We start from the raw sequence: 9,027 nt of genomic DNA, 5'->3' as shown, positions 1-9,027 counted from the left end.
ATTCAACAGTTTATGTTTTTTTACTGGATCCCAGTTTGTGAGCTAGGACCTGTGGAAACACAGTATCTTCCTTTCTAACTTTGTCCTTTTAGCCATCCCAAGTGTTAGGCTGCAAGACAAACTCATCATTCCCCAGGGGAGGTTGGAGGTGGAGGGGACGCTTCATTAGGTCTGAAAGGGCCCCAGGAATATGTTGCAGCAGTTTTCCCAGATGATACCGGTGGGAAGCCAAGTTTGGGAATCACTGCCCAGCCTTGAATGGCAAATTAAGCAATAAATTAGACCTATTTATTCCTCAGTTAGGATACTTTCAGTTGAACCATTCTGAGTAGATTGAAGAGAACAAAAAACAGCAGAAATACCTTAAAAATATTTATTGTCTTATTTTTCAGACATTTGTATTTAAGTACTACCTTAGTAGTAATCAGAACCTCTTTGAGGTGTTTTTACAAAGACCACTGATTTGTTTTTAAATTTTTTTTTGGTTCATTACAGTAGAGAATAAAGTAGGGGTGAAATATGTCAGGTGTGGGGCCAGCTATTCATTTATTAAATGCAATTTCAAGGATCTTAAAACAATAATTTATTTTTTCCATTTTAATATTTAATGAAAGTAGATTTTTATAAAATCTCCAGAACTAATTAATCATTAATTGAATGTCAAAGAAAAATTGCAAGAGATATTGTTAAAGAGGTGAAGAAAATGTTACTTAAGACTATTTCAAAAGAGGTCGAAACTATTGCAACAGAGGAGAAAGACTGAATTCATTTCTGTTGAAACAAAAGGCAGGAGAGTTTTGCATGAACTAGTAAAATCTACTGCATGATGTTAGGAGAGAGGTTGGTCAATGTGATTAGGCCAGAAGTGTTTACTAATTGAGGCTTAGGAAAGTTACATTTCTAGCCTCTCCTAGAGACTGGAAGATAGAGGTGCTATCTTTCTAGATGATTGTCTTTCAATGGGGTAGCTCCCAGGTCATTGAGAGTGACATTTCTGTGTTGTGAAACCAGCCAGAGGCTAGGGAATGACTTACATATTCTCTAGAAATAGGCGATGTATCAAAATCTGAGCTGTACATTTGGAGCCTCAAGGACCTAGGGGGAGAAAAGTTGTTTTTTAAAGCTTCTCAAAAGTGGGAACCCTGGTTAACCACTGAGGTTGTCTGGAAATCCAAAAGATGATTTCCTGAACGGATAAAACAGAATTAAACTTGCCATAACATGTACTATAGTGTAGAGACACTAATCCTTAAAGCAGTATTAAGATGCTCACTTCGCTTGCACACATGCCGAAATTGGAAAAACACATGTAAGATTAGCATGGCCCCTGTCCAAAGATGACATGTAAATTTGTGACATTTCCTATGTAAAAAATAGTATTGAGGTATTAATAACTTAAAATTGTATTAAGTATTAGTCGTTCTGAGACTACTGATTCCCCCAGGCACCTTACCAGAGAAATTTCTCTCTAGGCTAAGATAAAATCAGCTGAGGAGTCAGTGATATTATAGGTTTAAACAATCCTGAAGTAATAAAAACATAATTCAATCAAGAAACACGTGTCACTAAACAGAAGAGCACTGGCATGAAGTCATAGGAATTTCAAGACTCAAACTCCTAGAGTCTGGAAGAAACAGACATAGAACAAATCAGCACATCTAGGTGACAACCAAATAACCATAAAGGAAGAGAGGTAATGTCATGGTGTTGTTGTCACCGAGTGAGTTATAGAGAAACGCCCCACTCTGAGATGAATTCAGGAGTCCTTTATTAGCCGGCGACTGAGAGACAGCTGGTGCTCAGAATTTTTTCGGCCTGGAAGAAGGGGCTAGATTTATTTTTATATTGTGGTCTAAATAGGGGAGGGGGAGTTTAGCTGAAGCAATTTTTACAGAAGCAGAACAGGCAAAAAGTTAAAAAATTGTTTGGTTACAGAAGCAATTACAGAAAAAATAAACAGTTCCAGGTGCAGGGGCTTCAGCTATCACAAAGAGATAAATGCAGGGGTTTTAGGTGCCATCCACCGAGCACATCCCCAGGAGCTGCTGGTTCAGCTTGCCTCAATATATTATCAGTAAGTGCATTCCTGGACGTGCTTGGAGTCAACTTGCACTAGTTATGCCCTTAAGGGAGGAAGGTAAACGGGCTGTAAGTGAAGGAACTAAAATGGAGTCTGTCCGGCTCTCTCAGTTAAGAGAAAGACAATCAGGTTAAAACAACGTAAGGTATCGCAGTAGTATAACTCCTATTTCTAGCTGCTCTTGCAACTAAAGGTGGCTGGGTACAGATTAACTCTATTCCTCTATATTGTGTTTGGACAAACCATCTTTCAGTTGATTTAAGCACACCTTCAGAATGAAACATAATTTCTTATCTCAGGAATTCCAAAGTCTAATGGAAAAGGCAAGCTTATATTGAATAATTTAGCAAAGCAGATTGTGCTTGGCAATAATAAAGTAATTCAATATCTAAGAAATAAGAAAAGAAGGAAATATCTGTTTCATAGTTGTAATAAATTAGAACTTTACCATGCAGAATAGAAAGAGAGGCATTTCTCAAAAGATTAAGAGAGGTATAAAGTAAACATAAATGTAAACTATAGCGGTTTTCTTAGGCAGAGTCATGCTTTAGGATAATGAAGGGAATGCTGGTATTCAGGTTCCTTTGGAGAAAGCAACACTAAAAGTAGAGTTATCATTTATGAGATCCAAGAAGCCCAAGAAAAGGTACTAAGAGCCTGAGCCGCAGCAGGCTCAGGCGTTTTTCCTAAATAAAAAGGAATGAATAGCTAAATGTGACAAATGTCAAGGTATCTTTTAGGAAAGTTACACTTCCTCTGAACCCCAACAGAAATCAAAGACAGTCACCCTACTGCCCTCCTTTCCTCTCTTCCAAGGATACAGCTATATATATGTGTATATATATATATATATATATTTTAAAAGTAAAGGGAATATGTCACTTGACCATGTCTCTATCCAAGGTGAATTTCTCCAAAACCACAACTTTGGGGTACTTGTATGTGATATAGTTTAAACCCCACTGAATTTGATTTCTCACCCTCCCAGACACTTACCTTTATTTTTTCTCTATATTTGTTTTTTTGTTTGTTTCCTTAATATATTCTGGGAAATATATTTGTGGGCTGTTCTACAGGAGAAGTTACAGTGAATGGAAAAGTGTGAAGAACCTTCTATTCTCCCAAGAGTATAGGGCAAAGAGGGTGCAGCTGCACCCAAAATATCAGTGTGGAAGAGTCACATAACTGATACGACAAAGTAACACATTGTCTTACAGAATTCTCATTCTTAGGCTAAAATATTACCTTCTTCATCAAACTTACGTGACAGCATGTTTGATGTTGTTTGAGTAAAATATAATACTCTTTTATTTCCCAATTCACACAAACACACACACACACGTGTAATATATTATATTTTGGGAAATATATGTGCTATAGTATTTATATTTATTCACTTCCAAAATCTGTACTTAATTAAAATGACAAAAAATAAATTTGCAGCAGTGGCTGTGGGGTCACTTTTTTATGCCATCTTCTTCATTCATTCACAGAGGTGTGCTTTTGAGCTCCTGCTACCAGTCATGGTCTCAAACAGTGGCCCCTAAGGGATCTGCTTTGACCATGCACTTCAAGTTTTCCAGTATATTTCAAAGCATCTATAAACCTCTATCAAAATATTTCCAGTTAAAAATTTCTACAGTGGCTTCTGATTTCAGCATTGAGACCTGACTGATAAAGAGGTCAGATATTATGCTTTACGTCTGATAGCACCTGGAAAAAGGTAGGATATCTGGTAAGATATTAATAAACACTTGAATGAGCATAGTAGCTATTAATTGCTATATAACAAATTACCAAAAAATATGGCACCTTAAAACAAGAAACTTATTTTATCACATGGTTTATGAGAGTCAGGAATCAGGGAGTGCTTTCACCAGATAGTTTTGGCTCAGAGTGTTTTCAGAAGGCTGCAGTCAAGGTTTAGGAGGAAGTCTGCAGAGAGCTTGTCTGAGACTGGAGGGCCCATTTCCAAGTACATTCAGTGGCTATCAGTGGGAGCCCTCAATTTCTCACTGACCATGGATCAGAGACCTCAGTTTCTTAACACATGGGCTTCTCAGTGATGCTGCTCATGACATAAGAGGCTGACTTTTGCCAGAGTAAGTGATCTGAAGAAAGGAGAGAGAAAGGAGAGACAAAATGAACTTGGGGAGTGGTGAGGGGATTGAGAATGCCAAGATGAAAGTCAGAGTATCATTTGTAATCTATCTCAAAAGTGAAATGTCATCACTTCTCATATATTCTATTTGTCACAGACCCCATCCCTATTACACTGTAGAAAAAACTACAAAAGAAGTCTCAATTCTAGAACATGGGGATTTGGGGGACCATCTTGAAGGATGGCTGCCACAGTCTGACTTCTTTTCCCCAATGATTTATGTCTGTCTTACGTGTAAAATACTCTCATCCCCTCCCAGGGACCCCAAAGTCTCGTCTCATTCAATTTCGGTGTGACATCCAGAATCTTATCATCTACATCAATTCCAGGTGCAAAGGAGTCTACTTCTGTGTAATTCCTTAAGGAAAGCACCTTGTGTCCAGATATTTTTCAACCTGGGGTCTTGTGAGCTAACAAGATGATGACACTTGTCCTCCAACACACACACGACCGACATACAGTGGTGGGACAAGCTTAGAACAGCTGAAGTAGTAACTCCCATTCGAACTAGAGAAAACAAGAGTTACACCTACTGGCCCACAGCAAGGCTTAAATCCATCCAGGCACGTGTTGAAAGTTCCTTGATTAGGACTCAAACTGCTGCCTGCAAATGATTTACTGTGGTTCTGGGCTTCACCCTCTGGGATCTTGCTTCTGCCCTGAGTTACTCTTTCTTTTTCACGAAAGGAAGTACATGTTTGCAGCTGCTTCCTACTTGCAGAAATTTGGAAGTTCCAGGCTTTAATTTTCTGCTCTCTGTCCCTTTCAATGAAGCTGTCTGTGATTTTTTAGATATAATCTTCTGTAAAAATATTTTTTGTCTCCTTGAACCTTACTGAGGTTCACTCTGTTAAACAAAAGCCACAGTCACAAATTGCTTTGAGGTAACTCTTTCTCCGCTATGGGCTTCTATTAAAAGAGCTGAAGGACAACTTCCATAAACTTTTTAAAGGCCTTATTATTTGATTGAAGGAATCTGTGGATCTACGTATTTCTGCTATATTCCGTTGGTCACACAGACTAATCGTAGTTTCATGTAGGAAGAGGCTACGTAAGAGTGTGAATACCATTTGGGAGCTGTGATCATCTCGAACTTTGACTACTATAATGTTTGAAAGCTTCCCAAATAGGGCATGTCGTACGTTTGTTGTTAAATGTTATATCCTAAAGGTTTGTTGAGTGCCTATCTCTGCTTTGAATTTTTAAAAGTAGATATCTTTAATTAGTCACATACTTTATGAGTCATGTGTACTAGTCAGAGTTCTCTAGAGAAACAAAACCAATAGAATAGATGTGTGCATGTGTGTGTGTATATGTGTGTGTGTGTGTGTGGAAGGGAGATAAAAAGAGAGGGAGAAATTGATTTTAAGTAATTAGCTTATGCAGTGATATGACTTCTCCGTGTCCCCATGCAAATCTCATCTTGAATTGTAGCTCCCATAATTCCCACATGTTGTGGGAGGGACCTGGTGAGAGATAATTATATCATGGGGGCAATTTCCCCCGTACTATTCTCGTGGTAGTGAGTAAGTCTCACGAGATCTGATGGTTTTATCAGGGGTTTCTCCTTTTGCTTGTCTGTCATTCTTTCTTGCCTGCTGCCATGAAAGATGTGCCTTTCACCTTCTGCCATGATTGTGAGGCCGCCCCAGCCACGTGGAACTGTGAGTCCATTAAACCTCTGTTTCTTTAGAAATTACCTAGTCTTGGATATGTCTTTATCGACCGTGTGAAAATGGACTAATACATGCAGTTTATAAAGGCTGGAAAGTTCAACCACAGGCCGACAGGCTGGAGATGCAGAATGCAGTGTCAATCTGTTCAGGCTACTATCGCAAAATACCATAGAGGGAATAGTTTATAAACAACAGAAATTTTTTTCTCACAGTTCTGGATACTGGGATGTCCAAAATTAAGGCAGATTTACTGTCTGGAGAGGGCCCACTTCCTGGTTTATAGAAAGTACTTTCTAGTTGTATTATCATATGTGGTCCTCACATAGCTCTCTGGGCTTCTTTTATAAAAGCCCCGATCCCATTCATAAAGGCTCCCACCTTATGACCTAATCACCTCCCAGAGCCCCCACCAACTAATACCATCATTTTAGGCTTAGAATTTTAGCATATAACTTTTGAGAGGACACAAACCTTTAAACCATAGTATTCAAAGAAAAGCCAGTGCTGTGGTTCACAGGTCTGAATGCCATCTGCTGCAGAAGTCACCCGTGCTTGCAGGAAATCATTCTTTTGTTCTATTTAGGCCTTCAATTTACTGGATGAGGCCCACTCACATTATAGAGGGCGATTTCTTTACTCAAAGTGTCCCAATTTAAATATCAATCTCATCAAGAAGGACTCTCACAGAAACATCCAGAATGATGTTTGAACAAACATCTGAGTACCATGCCTAGTCAAGCTGACACATAAAATTAGCCATCACATCATAAAAGTACTATATTCATATTTAAGCAAGGAACTGAGATACAGTATTTTGACATAATGAGTTAGAATGGTTCATATCAATATCTATATGCATGATTTTCCTTTTAATTGAGGCTTACTTTCAGTTCCAGGGTGGTGGGAATGTAATTTTTAATCAAGTTCAGAGTGTAAAAAAGTAGCTTACAGTCAAATCTACTGTTGGGATTCAGACAGCGTGATTCTCAGATTAAGGTGAGAAAACAGAAGCAAGTTTTTAAGACAGGCTTAGAAAGGGCCATAGGAGAAAATTACAAAAGATAAATAAAAACCTACACTATCAACCATCTTACCTAAAAGGATTGGGCATGCAGCAGAGAGTAGTGGATTCAGGTACAGTGAGATGGCAGGCATAGTGATCTATTATTGCATTTAATTCCCTTAGCACTTATTCTTAACCAGACACCGGGATCACCTTTGTTTTTAAGGATCTGCCTGGTTTGCTTGATGCTAACTAATTCTGTAACCCATATAACCATGTTTAGGCAATGGACTCTAGTCTCACACAACCTCTAGCCAGCTCTAATGAGGTATCCCTTCCTAGCACAAAGGGTTAAATGGTCCAGATAGTAAATATTTTCAGTGTTTAGGACCATATGGTCTCTGCTGCAACGACCCAACTCTGCCATTGTATCAGGAAAGCAGCCATAAACAATGTGTTAAAAGTGGCTGTTTTTGGCCCGGCGCGGTGGCTCAAGCCTGTAATCCCAGCACTTTGGGAGGCCAAGACGGGCGGATCACGAGGTCAGGAGATCGAGACCATCCTGGCTAACACAGTGAAACCCCGTCTCTACTAAAAAATACAAAAAACTAGCCGGGCGAGGTGGCGGGCGCCTGTAGTCCCAGCTACTCGGGAGGCTGAGGCAGGAGAATGGCGGGAACCCGGGAGGTGGAGCTTGCAGTGAGCTGAGATCCGGCCACTGCACTCCAGCCTGGGCGACAGAGCGAGACTCCATCTCAAAAAAAAAAAAAAAAAAGTGGCTCTTTTCCAATATACATTATTTATATCACCTGGCATCATGCAGGATTTATGTCCCAAAATTGCCCACTCCTGGTTGGTACAGTTATTAGAAGATACTTTGATGAGTATGTGCATGTAGTCTAAAGAGATCTCCTTTTACTTGGTTAAAGATACAATTATTTCAGAATTTTTAAAAATCCAGATAGATAGATTAGATAGATAAAAACCAACCCTATATCTCAGTTTTTACAACAAAGACCTGTTAGTATTTTCTCTTTTTACATATTATTCTTTGAGGCTTAAAAAAGAAGAAAAAGAAATGTAAATTATAGACAAAATAATGCTCCTTTTGATTAAAATCCCAAGTCATATTCTCTTTACCCTCCCTCCTCTTAAGACAATCAATGTGATAATTTTGATGAATATATTTTTACACTTTAAAAATATTTTAAATGCAAATTTATAAAAATATAAACATATCTAGAATATATCCATACATAATATATAGATTTTATTTATACATGTGGGCATGGTTATCTGCCATTTGTTTTTTATCTACAGCAATGTATACCCCCACCATTAGTATTTGTTTCCCCATGTCCTAGCCAACACTTGATATGGTCAAATTTTTAATCTTTGCCAATTTAGTGGATAAAATAAAATACAATGTTTAAACTGCTCAGTGGTTTTAATTCAATTTCATGTCATTGTTTACATACACATTTTCTGATTACAAATTAGTTTAAACTAAATGTCATGTGGTTTTGAATGTGGTGGGCAGAATAATGTGCTCCCCATCCCATGCAACAAAGATATCCATGCCCCAGTTCCCAGAACCTATGAATATGTTATCATACATTGGTAAAGGGATTTTGCAGATGTGATTAAGGTTAAAGAGATTGAGACAGGAAGATTATCCTGCAGCTGGGTTTTCCCAATGTAATCATAAGAGCTCTTAAAAGCATAAAAGATGGCAGCAGAGTCAGAGAAATTCAATGCAAGAAGAACTCCATCCACCATTACTGGGTTTGAAGATGGAAAACAAATGCCACAAGCCAGGAAATGTGGCGTCCCCTAGAAGCTATAAGTGACTCTCAGTTTATAGCCTACAAGAAAACAGGAACTGCAATAACACAACCTCAAGGAATTAAATTTCACTAACAATCTGAAAGAGCAAGAAACGAATTCTCCCTTAGAGCCTCTAGAAAGCAATGCATCCTGCTGACAACTTGATGTTAGGGTGTTGAGAACTGTTCCAAACCACTGACTTCAAGACGTGTAAGATAATAAATGTGTTTTGCTTAAGCCATACATTGAGTGGTAATTTGTCATGACAACTATAGAGGTT

General features: G+C 38.5%; 1 non-coding gene across 1 annotated transcript; it reads left to right on the top strand.

The window, feature by feature from the left end:
* The first annotated feature begins 1,267 nt into the window (after positions 1 to 1,267).
* Positions 1,268 to 1,372, top strand: LOC115893014. The gene has a single exon (XR_004052976.1). It is a non-coding gene; the product is annotated as a U6 spliceosomal RNA (small nuclear RNA).
* The last annotated feature ends 7,655 nt before the right edge of the window (positions 1,373 to 9,027 follow it).

The sequence above is a fragment of the Rhinopithecus roxellana genome, chromosome 13 (genome assembly GCF_007565055.1).
Source record: "Rhinopithecus roxellana isolate Shanxi Qingling chromosome 13, ASM756505v1, whole genome shotgun sequence".
In the NCBI taxonomy this organism is placed as follows: Eukaryota; Metazoa; Chordata; class Mammalia; order Primates; family Cercopithecidae; genus Rhinopithecus; species Rhinopithecus roxellana.
The sequence above is the reverse complement of the archived record's forward strand: the minus strand, read 5'-3'. Positions and strand labels throughout refer to the sequence as shown.